General features: G+C 38.0%; 1 long non-coding RNA gene across 6 annotated transcripts in view; it reads right to left on the minus strand.

The window, feature by feature from the left end:
* Positions 1-14,595, minus strand: part of LOC111928516 (uncharacterized) — a 60,691-nt gene that overhangs the window by 20,528 nt on the left and 25,568 nt on the right. For 3 of the 6 annotated variants that reach the window (XR_015276292.1, XR_002864144.2, XR_002864143.2), the window contains exons 3-5: positions 11,570-11,646; positions 9,400-9,465; positions 7,634-7,814 (exon numbers count right to left, since the gene is read on the minus strand). This is a non-coding gene — a long non-coding RNA (uncharacterized LOC111928516). Of the gene's footprint in view, positions 1-1,430; positions 2,058-7,633; positions 7,815-9,399; positions 9,466-11,569; positions 11,647-14,595 lie in introns of those variants that run through there. The other 3 variants (XR_015276293.1, XR_015276290.1, XR_015276291.1) reach the window with 2 other exon arrangements.

Consider the following 14,595-nt stretch of genomic DNA (forward strand, 5'->3'; position numbering starts at 1 on the left):
TCCATCCCCACCCCGCAGGCTCCATCCCCACCCCGCAGGCTCCATCCCCACCCCACAGGCTCCATCCCCATCCCTCACTGCAGGCTCCATCCCCACCCCGCAGGCTCCATCCCCACCCCACAGGCTCCATCCCCACCCCGCAGGCTCCATCCCCATCCCTCACTGCAGGCTCCATCCCCACCCCGCAGGCTCCATACCCCCCCACAGGCTCCATCCCCACCCCGCAGGCTCCATCCCCATCCCGCAGGCTCCATCCCCATCCCTCACTGCAGGCTCCATCCCCACCCCGCAGGCTCCATCCCCACCCCGCAGGCTCCATCCCCATCCCACCCCGCAGGCTCCATCCCCATCCCGCAGGCTCCATCCCCATCCCTCACTGCAGGCTCCATCCCCACCCCGCAGGCTCCATACCCACCCCGCAGGCTCCATCCCCATCCCACCCCGCAGGCTCCATCCCCATCCCGCAGGCTCCATCCCCACCCCGCAGGCTCCATCCCCACCCCGCAGGCTCCATCCCCATCCCGCAGGCTCCATCCCCACCCCGCAGGCTCCATCCCCACCCCGCAGGCTCCATACCCCCCTGCAGGCTCCATTCCCCATCCCTCACTGCAGGCTCCATCCCCACCCCGCAGGCTCCATCCCCACCCCGCAGGCTCCATACCCCCCTGCAGGCTCCATTCCCCATCCCTCACTGCAGGCTCCATCCCCACCCCGCAGGCTCCATCCCCCAGCTGGGAGCCCAGACCCCGCCAGGCCGCATGGCCTGGGGGGACATCGGGAGCCAGCTGGAGTTCTTTTACCTTTCAAAACTGGAAACAAAGAGAGAGAAAAGCTCTCAGGCTTAGGTTTAAAAGGTGGTATTCACAGGTTGATCTCACGTTTCGATGGTCAGAAAAACCTGTCCATTTTCAGAACTGGCCAGCTATTGGCCAGCTCTCCAGCAGAGAAGAAACTCTCAGCAGCATCTCTCAGATCCCTAACTTCCGTGGGTGTTCTTTACTTTTTTTGCTTAAATGCCAGTCTATCACAGGTTTTCTGTGGTGATCCCATCATTGAAGAGAAGACATTAGTACATATGCACATTTACACTTCACTAATATTGCTATTCAGTATTCATAAAATCCAGTTTAATTAAAAAAACACCCACACTCCTATGACAAATAATATTTTTCTCTTCCAAAGAGTATGGAAGTCATAAGTAATTGTTCTATTTATGTAAATCATGAATGTGAATCCACATTTCTAACACTTCTGAACTTTAAGAAGGATAAACATCCAGATTTCAAAGGAAAAGCTCAGATCTTGGGATGAATTTGGAGCTTAGTTCTCATTTCCATGGATTTCAAGAACATGAAATTTTGGGAATTAAGCACAGGCCTTTAGATAATAATCTTGGTTAAGCTCTGTAAAGGATATATGAAGCAAGAAAGTATGACAGCTGCATTCCTGTTTGGTTTAGGAAACAAGAAAAATGTTACCAGCAAAGAACATGCAAGATTTAATGTTACATAAGCAAATAAAAATGTGTATATGTGTCAATCAGCTGTCAAACAACATATACCCACATTAAGAACAGAGGAAGAGAGGAGCAGCATCACGTAATAAAACCTCTATAATCCTTCACATTTCATTCCATGGCCCAATGATTTTGGGACTGGAGTGACTCAGAATGAAGAGATTAAAGCCTATTCTTGCTTTTCCATCAGTCTGCTGAGTAATCTTTGGCAAACCATTTGATTTTCTACATGTCAGCATCCCAACATGACAAATTGATGTAACAACATTTAATTCCTTTATAAATCACCTTGACATCCAGTGATGAAGACAACTTTTATTGCAGAAAAAATAAAAATTTAAACAGTTTTGAGCCATTTAGTAATATGTTTAATAAGACTTGTATAAGAGTTTGATTTTTGTCTGCTTAAAAAGGAATGAGCTTAGAAGTTCAAATGCATATTCTTACTTTACAAGTCAGATATTCCATCTCTGCAATTGTTCCAACTCTTCCAGGACATAATTGCCAAAAGACCATTCTGATTTTTTTCCAATGGTGATAGCTGAAAAATATTTATAAAGTATTCTCACACAATATGTTTCAGAAACATCCACTTAGTCTAAATGATGTAACTTCCACAAAATAACTAAGTGTGGGAAACTGACTGGATCACTACCTATTTATGATGATTTTGTTTGTCTTCCATTATAATTCAGAAAGATTAGGCCATTTGTCTAGCATTACTTTTATAAGTAGGATATTATACTTTTTTTGACAAAATTTTTACTTTATACTGAAATAACTTTTCTTGAGTTTAGTCCAATGCAATTTTAAAATTCTCTTTTACGTGGCACACATACCTTCTAAAGAAAATGGAATGTTGAAAACCTACCTTTACCAGAATTCTCTCACACAAAGCACACCAAATATCTCATCTCTGCTCCTAGAATTCCCATTTTGTTTTAAGGAACTGTATTGATGAAGACCCTCTCTTCTCTTCCAAAAATAACTTTTACATTATTAATATAAAAACATTCCTTTTCTCTCTAATAATGTTTTTAGCTTCTCCACTGAGGGTTAAACAGCTTCTAAATTATCACCCTTCAACTGCTTTTATCTGCAGACTATACTAAAGCATATTTTTCTCACAAAATTTTACATTCTTATTAAGCACTGCTGGTTAACAGAAAAAGCTTTTCAAGCCTGGGTAAGTTTTTCAAAGAATCTAGCTCAATTTTTGAAGAAACTGATTAACAAAACAGAAGCAAAATTTTCAGGAAAAATGTCAAGAAAATATTCAGGAAATAAATAAATAAAAGGCTCAAGAGACCACTACATAAATGCTGGTTTAATTTTGATGAAAATATTGGAGACATGGGAAGATAAGTGCAAATTTTACTGCATCTCACACATTAAGATAAAGTCAGGTTTTCTTTAAATAGGCTCAAAATATCATTAAATTTTAAAAGTATGGTAGCTGCAGCTTCCCAGTTAGACATGAAATATGAAATAAGAACTTTACACACATCAGTGACTTTTTGAGGCTATAATTGCACGAGTCTGCATGAAATTGTCTTCTGCTGAACATATGTCCAAAAAGGCTTAGAAATATTGCAAGGTTCTCATTTTCCTAGTTTATACAGAATACAGGTACAATTATCAGCAAAATAAAAAGCAGCAAGATCCCACTGTCTTCTCCACCAGAAATACCAAGCTTTACAGAAATAATTAGCAAAACTTACATTTAGCAGCTCTTAAATTCCCAGGGTCTTTTACAACACTCAATGTACATTCATGTAACATTAGGTGCAAGAAAATACATCTAAACTTTAAATTAATGCTGCCACATTCCCACACAGATGTTTGACTAAAGAAACTGATGAGCAGCTGGCAGGCTTCTCCACTTAAATAGTATACAATATTTTAAGTAAGCAGTACCTGGAATTTACTGCTGGAGCTGTTAAATAGAGTTTATTCCAATAGAGCTTATTCAGAACTAATTTAGAATATAATAAACTCGAGTAGCTGGCAGCTTTATATAAGTTTATAAGAAAATGCTCATAAAAACTTTTATTTTTATATATATATATATACATCTGTAGCTAGATTTGGATATGTATGCCAACTTGGAAGAATGAAAGATAGAAATTGTTTTGTGAAATACTTTGCCTGACAGAAGTTACCTTCAAATGAATTTATATTTCAATAAATAATTTTGACTGCACACAAAATTATGATAAATATAATGGCTGAATTCACCAGACAACCACCAATTACCCACATCTAAAGCATTCATTGCTAGATGTTTATAGAGATATATTCCCACAAAAGCAAAATAATTCCCATAGCAAAACACACAGATGCTACAACACAGATTTTAGTCTGATAAAAAGTGATTAATAGAAAGTGATTTTTGTTTTTACATCTGTTTTTGAAGAAGGGAGCAAATGATCACAACTTTGATCTAACAGCAAAAATTCTATCAATTTTGCATCCCCACCTAACTTAAAACAAAAGTAGGTAGGTTTATTTATAAAAAGATATAGATATATATATATATATATATATATATATATATATATTCATATATTCTTATTTCTGAAGTCGCACCTACTTCCCAGGCCAGGTAAGTAGAAATCCTAATACAGTATTTGGACTAAATAGGCTAAATTTTTTATGTACTTTATGAAGCACAAGTTTATGTTTTGAGAGGAAAAAAAGGTGTTTCAAACTGCTGGAGTGGCAATGGCAATAATATTTAGAGATAATTTTGCTTGTGCAGGTATGCTTGAGAACAACAGCATGGATATGAAGACAAAGGAATAAGCAATTAAAGATAGAGGAGAGTGCAAAGCTATCATAGTAGAATTAAGGCTTTCAAACTAGCAGAAAATATTCACAAAGAAAAAGATTAAAAGATGTTGCCTACATTTCCAAACATTTCTGAAGGTAGGCTTTAATGTGAAAAATGACTGCATCCCCACAATGACTTTGAGAGGAAATGGATGAATTCCTCTTTTAAAAGCATATATTTTCAAAGCATATATTAAGAATAAAACAATGACAAGAACTGCATCAAACAGTTGCAACTTCCATAACCATGTAGAAAGATGAAAAACAGTGGGAAATTTGTGAAGACCAAGTACAAATTTTTCAAAATTCTATGTTTTTTAATACTAATTCCTCTCTGGGCTATATAGATAATATTTCTGCTGTAACTTAAAACTCCACAAGCTACTGCACAGAACACACATTAAAAGACTAAAAATAAAGACTGTGACAGCAAAGGTGTTTATTAATCTAAACAAAGTTATGGCTACCATTTACTTAGAACCCAATAAATATTTAAATACTAAAATAAGTTTTTAATAGTCTTTGAGGTGGATTTTTACTGGTTGTTATTTGGTTTGTTAGCTGGATTTATTAATTATGGGGGTTGTTTTTAAACAATCACAAAAACAATCCCAAATCCCAGAAGAATGCTTAATCTTTAATGCCTCCTCACTTCCCAAGTTAATTTAGCATAACACCCAAAGAAGCATTTCCTTTATTAGGATGTCTATTTGTTCTGGGGCAGGGTGGTTTCAGGGCTTTTTCAGTAAGCGTGATACTGTTTTTCTTTTTAAAGCGAGATGAATTGTGCTAGGAAACACAAACAGGACATTTCTCTCCCTCATATTAATAGCAACCAGACAGCAACATCAAAAATGTAAGGTTTTCTTTTTACTTACTGAAAGTAAGAAAAAAATAAAGGATCTTTGAACATGTCAAAACTAATGCAGATATTCCTAACTGTTTGAAAACTATAGACAACAGCAGAACAAAAGGTTGTCTGAAGTTGCAAGGAAAGCATTTTCAAAAATGCTGTATTCCTCTTCTGTCTAAGAAGGTAGGAGCAGAAAAGAAGTAGCATATCCAAGAACATATGTAATTGATAAAACTAATACCCAAAATTAAAGCATCTGAATTTCCTTCAACAAAAGATATTACTGTTCAAACCAGTGGAGAAAGCAAAGTCTGAAAATCTTTTCCAGAGCCTTACACCTTAGTGAAGCTAAGAGTTTGCTTCAGATCTCATCTGGTACTAAGTGCAAATTTAAAAACAAAGTTCTCAGCAATAATAACCTGTGTGCTCATAGAATACAGTTGTACTTCTCAGTCAGATCAAACTGACCCCAAACTTTGCTTTCACACATTTATCAGCAATCTGGCTGCAGGACTTGCACAATGCAAAATGAGCACAGGTTGCACAGAACCTTGCACAATGAGCAAGGTTCCTGATGATACCAGACTGGGAGGTATTGTTGGCTCTCTCAAGGGCCCCTCTGCCCTGCAGGAGGGTGTGAAGGGCTTTGAGGATGTGCCTATGCTGAGAAGCTGAGGACTTTGGGATTGTATAAAAGGTATAAAGCTGTTAGAGAGAATCCAAAGAAGGCTGCAAAGATAGTATATTTTCCAAGGGAGAAGCCTCCAGAGGAGCAGCTGAGGACAGGCACAGAGCTCTTCACTCTCATGACCAGTGACAGGATTCAAGGGAAATGGATGAAGTTGAGGCAGGAGATGTTTAGGTTGGATATTAGGAAAAAGTTCTTCACAAAGAGGGTGCTGGGACACTGGAACAGAGTCCAGCCCCCCCGGGCAGTGGTCACAGTCCCACGCCTGAAAGTGCAAGGAGTGTTTGGACAATGCTCTCAGCCACATGGTGAGATTTTAGGAGGGGTCTAATGCATGGGCCAGAGCTGATCTGGCTCTGTCACTTCAGCCTGCGACAGGAGTGGGTCACACCCCAGGAGCAGGATGACCCCAGGTGTGACTAGAGCACTTGCTCTACGGCTTCTTGGCTGTCAGGCTGTGCTCTGAGGAGACAAGGATGAGAGGGAGATCTTTTGCATGGGATAACAGAGGATTTATTGCTCTGGGGAATCTTGGGGGCAAAAGACAGAAAATGCGAGAGTGCAACAGCTGAAATAGGGAGGCAGTTCAAAGGGAGGGTACAAAGCATCAGCTAATCAGAGATATCCTGGGGAGGGTAAAAGGCAGGGTTCACAAAATCATCATCCAATGAGGGAGGTAGGGGGGAAAGTTGGGTCACATGGACTAATCAAGCGTCGAAGTTTAGGGGATTTCTGAAGTGGAATTCCAAGCATGCGGTGGGCCTAAGACAGATTGACAGGAGACTCAGGGCAGATTGACAGCGTGGGGTGGGAGGGTCTCATTTGGACTAAACCATCAACTTAGGTAATAACAGAACATACCATTAACAAGAAACACACTGCAACAGTGGTCCTTAGAGGGTCAGGAGATGAGCTTATATGATCCTCGTGGGTCCCTTACAACTCAAAATATTGTGTAAGTAACAGGAAAATATTGGTACTAGGTGTTCTTGCTTAAAATGCACAGATAAACTTCTAAATGAAGGAATTATCTGTATGGAATAAATTCATTACTATTACCAAGTGTCAATACTCAATTGTAAGCAACACTTCAGGGCTTCATTTTCTCTTACACTTAACCACAGAGTTAAGGTAACATGAAAAATTCACCTTATAAATAGAGAAAACAAAATTCTAGTTACAGCTTAGCATTTGTATCCATCAATATTCCTTGAAAATTGTTAAATAAGGAAAGTAAGGTACCTGAAATAAACTAAGATCATGGGTTAATTATTTATCCAAATTATTTTCTAAACAATTCTGTTCTGTAATCTAAATATGACAACAATTAAAATGGTACATATGTTGTCTTTTCATCTGAAGGGAAATCAAATCAGTTTTAAAAAAAGCCCTGACATTTCAAACTTACTGATGATGCACAGAAAACAGGAGTAATCCGTATGTCAGAATTTATATAGACAAGGGAATTGTTATGGGGGGAAATACTGCTATTTTCCAAATTTACTGCATTTCCTGGTTGCCCAGCAACTTGAAATCACCTTGTGACTGCTTAAGACTCCAGACTAGATGCAGCAAGATACCTGGAAAGCCTGAGTTTAAAGCACTTAATTAGGAAGCATCTAGCTCTCAGAAATAATTCAGAAATCCAGTTTCATCCTTATGCAATTTCTGGGGAAAACAACACAAAAATTTCAAGTCACACAGTTCTAAACAGACAGCAAAACCTTCCAAGGAGACAAAAACATAGCAGCTGCATGTAATCCTTTATTTCTCTGGGGAGCAAGTACAGAGCCAAAAGCAAAGATTCTGTTGGGCATCTAGAGGAGAGAATCCACCCATGGGTAGAGCACCAGCAAATGTCCTTTTAGAGATCACAGTCAGAAGAAAAAGTGGATGATCACTGTACCTCCTGCAAACCCATCTTCCTGAAGGAAAGTGAATATCAAACACTGGTATTATTAAAAACATTCTGCCAGAAGAGGGCTTCTGTTTAAATTTGGTATGATTTGTGCATAGAAAACAGGCAAGCTTTCAAAACAATAATCCTTCTAGTTTAAACCTGAATATAGGTCTTTTTTTATACTTCTAATGTCACATTGATGGTAAAAGAGATGTTTATTCTTAACTGTATAATGGAAAACACCTTGCCCTATGTGTCACCTTGGTGTGTAAATGTGTGTAAATGTTGCTTTCTGGGCAAGTCCATGAAGAATATGTTAATCACTAACAATCACATTTTGAAATGATTGTAATAGAAATATAAGTATGCAACACATTGCCATGGTTTTGACAAGTTCAGCACTTCGGATTAAAGACCTAAGCCAAGTTTCATGTTAATATAGCAACTAAACTTGGTTTGAACATGAGGAACTCTTCCAAAATTGCTGCTTTTCTCTATTTTCATAATGTGAGAGGAGAACGAAGGCTTTCTCTACAAGTGTAGAAGCAGTGGTAAATTGAACAGCATAATTAAGAGGAAAAAAATCTTGATGCTAAATAGTTATGTCAGGGTACCTCATAGATGACCAAACAAAAAATGTCTCAGTACTCTTGTCAATTCTGGACATCAAAAATATTTTATCTCCTGGGGAAAACTTTCCTTCCACATCACAGCAAAAGCAGATGAGCACAGCACATTGGTATTTCTGAGGCTTGGGGTTACTCATCAAGAACCAGGAACACCTTGTGCTCACTAACTGTGTAGTTTTCCTAACATTCACAGTTAGGATGTTACCCACTAAGAATGGATTTCACACAACCATATCAATTTTCAAGACTCTACATAGTATCCACCAACTTACTGTCTTCCACTAGAAATTTCTGCACTTCTATTACACCTCATTACAATAAGGAAGCTACCAGCTGTGTTAATAAATGTTACTTGCAACTCTCATTCCCTCTCTCAGACACATACCATGGTTTGAGGTATAAAAATAGAGCAGACAAAACCTCCCATGGCATTTTATGTCATTTAATTTTCATCTTCATCTGATTTTGAAGGCCTTGCAGTAAACAGCAATAACTGAAAACAGCAGATGCTTCTATTTGGGTTTTGTTTAGGTAAGTGTTTTACCAGAACAAGTCCAGTATCACCATTACTTCTGACATCTTTGAGACGTGGCCTGCCCTGTAAGTTAGCCTACCTAACAAGAAAGCTTAATTACACATATTTGACTAAGCATACTTATATAAGCATCCAATTATAGCTTAAAACAACACTCAACATGCATAGCCATCTGTCATTGAATGTATTTGTTGTTAAGGCAGAATGGTGTGCTCAGCTTTTTTCCTTTCCAAACATATTAAATATTTTCTGCAGCTACAGTAAAGAAAAAACAGCAAAGTAACCATTTGGAGTGCAATAATGCATTACCTTGAAAATAGAAAATCTGCCAAAATTATTCAAATATCCCCCCAAATTAATGTCATTTCCTTTTACTAAAAATTACAGCTAATGCTAGAACTAGCACTTGCCAACACAGAAGTAAAACTGACTTGAAATTCTCCTACCTTTTCTTTTCAAAATATTGTTCAATGTCATTTTCTTTCCAGGATAAACTATCAACATTTCTGCCACTGAAAGATAAAATGACATTTAAATATGTCTCAGGAGAATAGGAGTCAATCAGCACAGGAAAAGATAAATGCATGATGAGATATATTTAGAAAGTGATGTAATGACACACTGTTTTGCAGTGGGAGGCATTAAAAACCCTACTATTAGTCACTTCTTCTAACTACAGAACTGTGATACTGCTTTTACCAGTCAGACATGGTACCAGCTGCAATTACCCACAGAACCTAATGCTAAGTTGCCAATGACAACCACAGTACACATACCCCAAGACTCAACCATCATTAGCATAAATATCCATATCATCTGTGCCTAAAACTGATATACTTTATTTCAAAAAAATTATTTCTCCCCTCAAGACACTTTTCCCTCCCTTAGAAGAGTGCTCCTTGGTCTACAAAATAGAAAGAAGTGTAATAATTAACATTTATGTGATAGCTGCAAGAAAATGAAAGTACTTTTTATCTAATGATTATTTTAGTATCTGTAAATTCAAAGATATTTCAGTCTGGAAAAAGAAAATAATAGAATCACAGAATGGTTTGGGTTGGAAGGCACCTTAAAGATCACCTAGTTCCATCCTCCTGCCAAAGAGGGGTGACACCTTCTACTAGACCAGGTGGCTCAAAGCCCCATCCAACATGGCCTTGAACACTTCCAGGGATGGGAAAGCCAGAACCTTTCTGCCAAACTGTTCCACTGCCTCTCCACTCTCAAAGGGAAGATTTTTTTCCTAATGTCTAATCTAAATTTGCCTTTTTTCAGTTTAAAGCCATTCCTGCCTGTGCTATCACTCCATGTCCTTGCCAAAAGTCCCTCTCCAGCTCTCTTGGAGCCCCTTTAGGCAGTGGAAGGGGCTCTGAGGTCCCAAACCTGCTCCATCCATCCAGTCCACGTGTCTCCAGTTCAGAGACCAGGATGTTGAGCAGGACCATGCCAGGTGCTTTGCACCACTCCAGGCAGATGGTGTCAGTTACTTTTCCATTAGGGACCAGTGCTGTAACCTCATCATAAAAGGCCACCAAGTTTGTCAGGAACGATTTGGCTGTAGTGAAGCCACATTCTCTGTCACTAATCAACTCCTCATTTTCTATGTGTCTTCTCAGCTTCCAGGAGGATCTGCTCCATCATTTTGCCAGGCACAGAGGTGAGACTGACTGACCATGTTCCTTTGGTCTTCCTTTCCCTCTCTTTTTCAAAATGGGAGCTGTATTCCCCTCTTCCTCCAGCCATCTCTTACTGGCCCTGGATTCAAACTGGTAGGAGTGGGGTGGACTGAGATTCCCTTTCACAGGCACCTTTAGTTTAAAGCCCTCATTACCAGCTTGTTAATCCTATTCTCTAAAGATTCTCTTCCCCTTCTCTGACAGATGGATCCAGTCAGCCCCCGGTAGCCTTTTACTATTGAGTGGATCTGTTCTTATTGCAGCTTTAAGTTTGAGGAAATATAAGCAGAACTGGAAAACAAACTGAAAAAAAAAACCCAAATAACAAAAGGAAAAAGTTTCTGAAACAATCAGTATGATGTAATAGTAGAAATAAAATCACCTACATAATTTTCAATAAATGTTGAAATAGGAGTCTGCTTTCTTTCTCATTATGTTGTGTAACAAATGAGGGTCCATTATTCATCCCTTGAATAAATGATGGTAATATGATGAAAACCTATTTTACTGAAGCAGATCTCCATATGCTTGTAGCATGCTAGGCAGATTCATGAAAAGCTGCCTCCCAAACCTGCACAGCCCTGTGTGGATAGCACAGCATCCCTTAATGAGGCTGGCCAGACTTGGATCAGACTGAATGTGCCAGACTAGAGCTCATTACAGCAAGCACAGGGACTTTGAAGAAACACTAGGAATTTCTATTAAACTGCTTAAGTCCAACTGTGAACACTGATTCTTAAAAATTCTTGTTTGTGGGCAAGAACAAGGTGTTAAAATGCTTCAGAGTACTTCAACACATTCAAATTTTACTATCTAAATAGAAACAAGCCTCAAATTACAATCCTTCCCATCATTTGCCTATATGAAAGTTACCATAACAATCAGCTATGGTTTGAATTAACATTACACTGCTATAACTCCTCTGAAACAAAAAACCTACCTTGTAAAAGTGAACACCAGCAGGACACAACAGTGGAACGTAGTGACAACCAATTCATGCTGCACATCAGCTTATACCTGTGTAAACAGAATAGGCCCAAAGGTGGCAAAACCCTGGTCACCACAAGTCAAAGTGATTCTTTTTGTGATTTGGCACTGGCACTAAAACAAAGCTTACTCAGCTTTACCTCAGACATGAAGACTGACAGATGTCAACAGAGCAAATAGTTAATTGAAATGTTTATATTAATCCCTTTTAATAATTTAAAAGCAAATATAATATACCTCAAACTATTTCAGAGTAGGAAAAAAAAACCAACAAATTTTTGAATGGTTTCACTTAAATCTCTTGCTATCACAGGAACTTAGGACATTCATATTTTGGGCCTTGGGGAGGTGTTTAGCAGACTTCATTAATTCATTCCACTTAAGTTTTTAATAAGGCACAAAGAAAACACTCCTGGTTAAGAGACACAGGCACAAGAACTACTTAAATTCTGAGCTACATATCTATTACACAATTGCCTGTAAACATAAAGTATTTATTTAATGAAATATGATCCCTCCAGTTGTACACTCCCCACTTCTTGGAATGAACCTGCTCTAATCTCAAACTTGATGTGAACAGTTTTCTTAGATGCCCAGAATATTCTCTTTAGAACCAAACCATAAAAAAAAATTCTGGTTAATTTTCTAGAACTTCAGAGATCAATATTTAGTATTTGTAACAGCAAGAACTTAATTTGGATTAAATTATTTGGATTTGTTAATTAAAACTTGTGGCCTTGTTCTCAGGGTTTCTAAAGCCAATAACCACTTTTTTCTAGCACATCCAATAAAACTTCCAGGAAAAAAAAGATCCCAGTTTTATGTTATGTTTCTCCTCTGTCAATACCCCACAACAACAATTTGCCTTCTTTTAATTAGGAGCTCATTTGCTCTAATGGTTTCTATTTGTATCTCAGACAACTAATAAATAACACTTCTAACAACTTTCAAAGAGGCAAGAGCCTCTTTGCTCTGGTGCACAAGAGTATCTTTACTACTTCGTAGAATATTTGTTCTCAACAGAAGAAAAAATCTTGCAAAAACTCCACAGTTTATTTAGGAATTTTAATTTACAAAGCCCTTTTGTCAGGAATTTTATCTTAATCTAGTTCTGCACATTTTTGGCTTATTAGAAAGCTGTATCTCCTCATATGTCTTAATTTTATGGCAACATAATTTTGTTAGATTCTCGGAAGTGCACTTAACCTTTCTGAATTGCATACAACTGGCATCTTGTTCAATAAATTTATGTAAAGTACATTTAAAAATACACATTGAACCCAGATTTTATATATATATTTATATACACACACCCCAAAATATACATATATTCATTATGGTTATTTTAGGATATTTGGTCCAGGGCAGCCATGATTTTTATTCAAAACATGGTTTCCATCACAAAACTGTAACATCTACCAAAAATCCAATTATTTAGGGATATCATATCACCTATTAGTAACACATTATGTAGATAGATATTTACTGTAGCTTTAAGTATTTTTTTAAATATTAAAGGCATCAGTGATCAGAAGTGCCACAAAATTGCTGAAAGTAAAGCTTAGAATGTCCAGCTGTGGATGGATCTAGGTCAGCAGTGAGGCCAGGCTGCCGCAGTCTGTGGTCCTGCCTGCAGTTCCCTGCTCCTGCTCTGAGAAGCCAAACTATGCTCCAAATAGTTCACATTCCAAATTGCTCTTAAGAAGATGAAGTGGAGGGAAAAGGTAGGAAAACTTAGTAACAATGTTACTACCAGAAAAATCTGTATTAGATTGGGTCCCCACCTAAAAGATACACTGAACACCATATTTTGTTTTACATAGTGTGAAGCACTGACACTCATGAAAGTTTTCCCCCAGCTGGCAATACACTGTTGGGGAAAATTAACTAAAATTCCAGAGAGATCTAGCACCACTCTCTTTAAAGGCAGTACAAACTATATACCCAAATCAGGCTTCTACTTTGCCATTTTCTTATCACCACAGCATCCCAAAATACAAATAGGATGTATTATACATTCAGTGCCAGTCATGTCTTCCAAGGATTTGCATTTACAATAAGATGCTAGAGATCAAGTGAAATATCTACAACATGCCTGGATTTGGCAGTGGCATATTCTCATATTCCCCTGACAAAATTAAACATCGACATCAAAAATAACTAGATCAAGAACTGAACCAGGAATGAACTCTCATCTAATATGGCCTTCAGCAAGAAGTCTGCACTCTATACATAATACTTCAACATTGTTTTCATTGTTCCAACACAGACAGTAGCAGACAAAGCTATGGAAATGTTTCAGCTAGCAGGGTAGAACAGCTCTGACTGCTCTCCCGGTACTTACAGAGATTCTTCAGCTTCAAAACTTTTGGCCAAATTTGAGGCCCCCCTATACAGCTGGAAGGACTCACCTAGATTCACTTGCTCACAATCATTAAAACAAAAGAGCTAAACAATTCCACTTCCAACCAGCTGGAATTCCCCAGGAATACACCAATCCTTCCTTTTACATACTTCAGTGCACTGGAAGAATTATTTCACAAATAAAAACGTTTGAGTTTCATGCCACAATCCAGGAGAACTCAGCCAATGTTATGTTCTTTAGTTCATTTTTCTTCTTTGTGAACAAGTTTTCATATAAAAGAGCTGCTCTAAGAATATACTTCAAATCCAAAGTTCATTCCAAAAGAAGCTGAAATTATATCATAAAATCAGATTACAGGAATATGGCCATTTAAGGCCAGTGAGAAAAGAGAGGCATAAAAACTCACCCCTCAAATCACACCACAGCTCTTAGAAAAGCTCAAGAATAAACCCTCTAATTTTTCTAAATTTAAGTGAAGCATCTTAATTTTCAATTAATGCTGCCTCCCTAGGTTTTTTCTTATTTAATCCTTTGTTAAAAGAAAAAATATGGGTTAAATATAATCTTATTTATTTAACAAAATTTTCTGTTTGAAACTTTTTTTTTTATTTTCT

Source organism: Cyanistes caeruleus, chromosome 14 (assembly GCF_971803275.1).
Source record: "Cyanistes caeruleus chromosome 14, bCyaCae1.hap1.1, whole genome shotgun sequence".
NCBI classification, from domain to species: Eukaryota; Metazoa; Chordata; class Aves; order Passeriformes; family Paridae; genus Cyanistes; species Cyanistes caeruleus.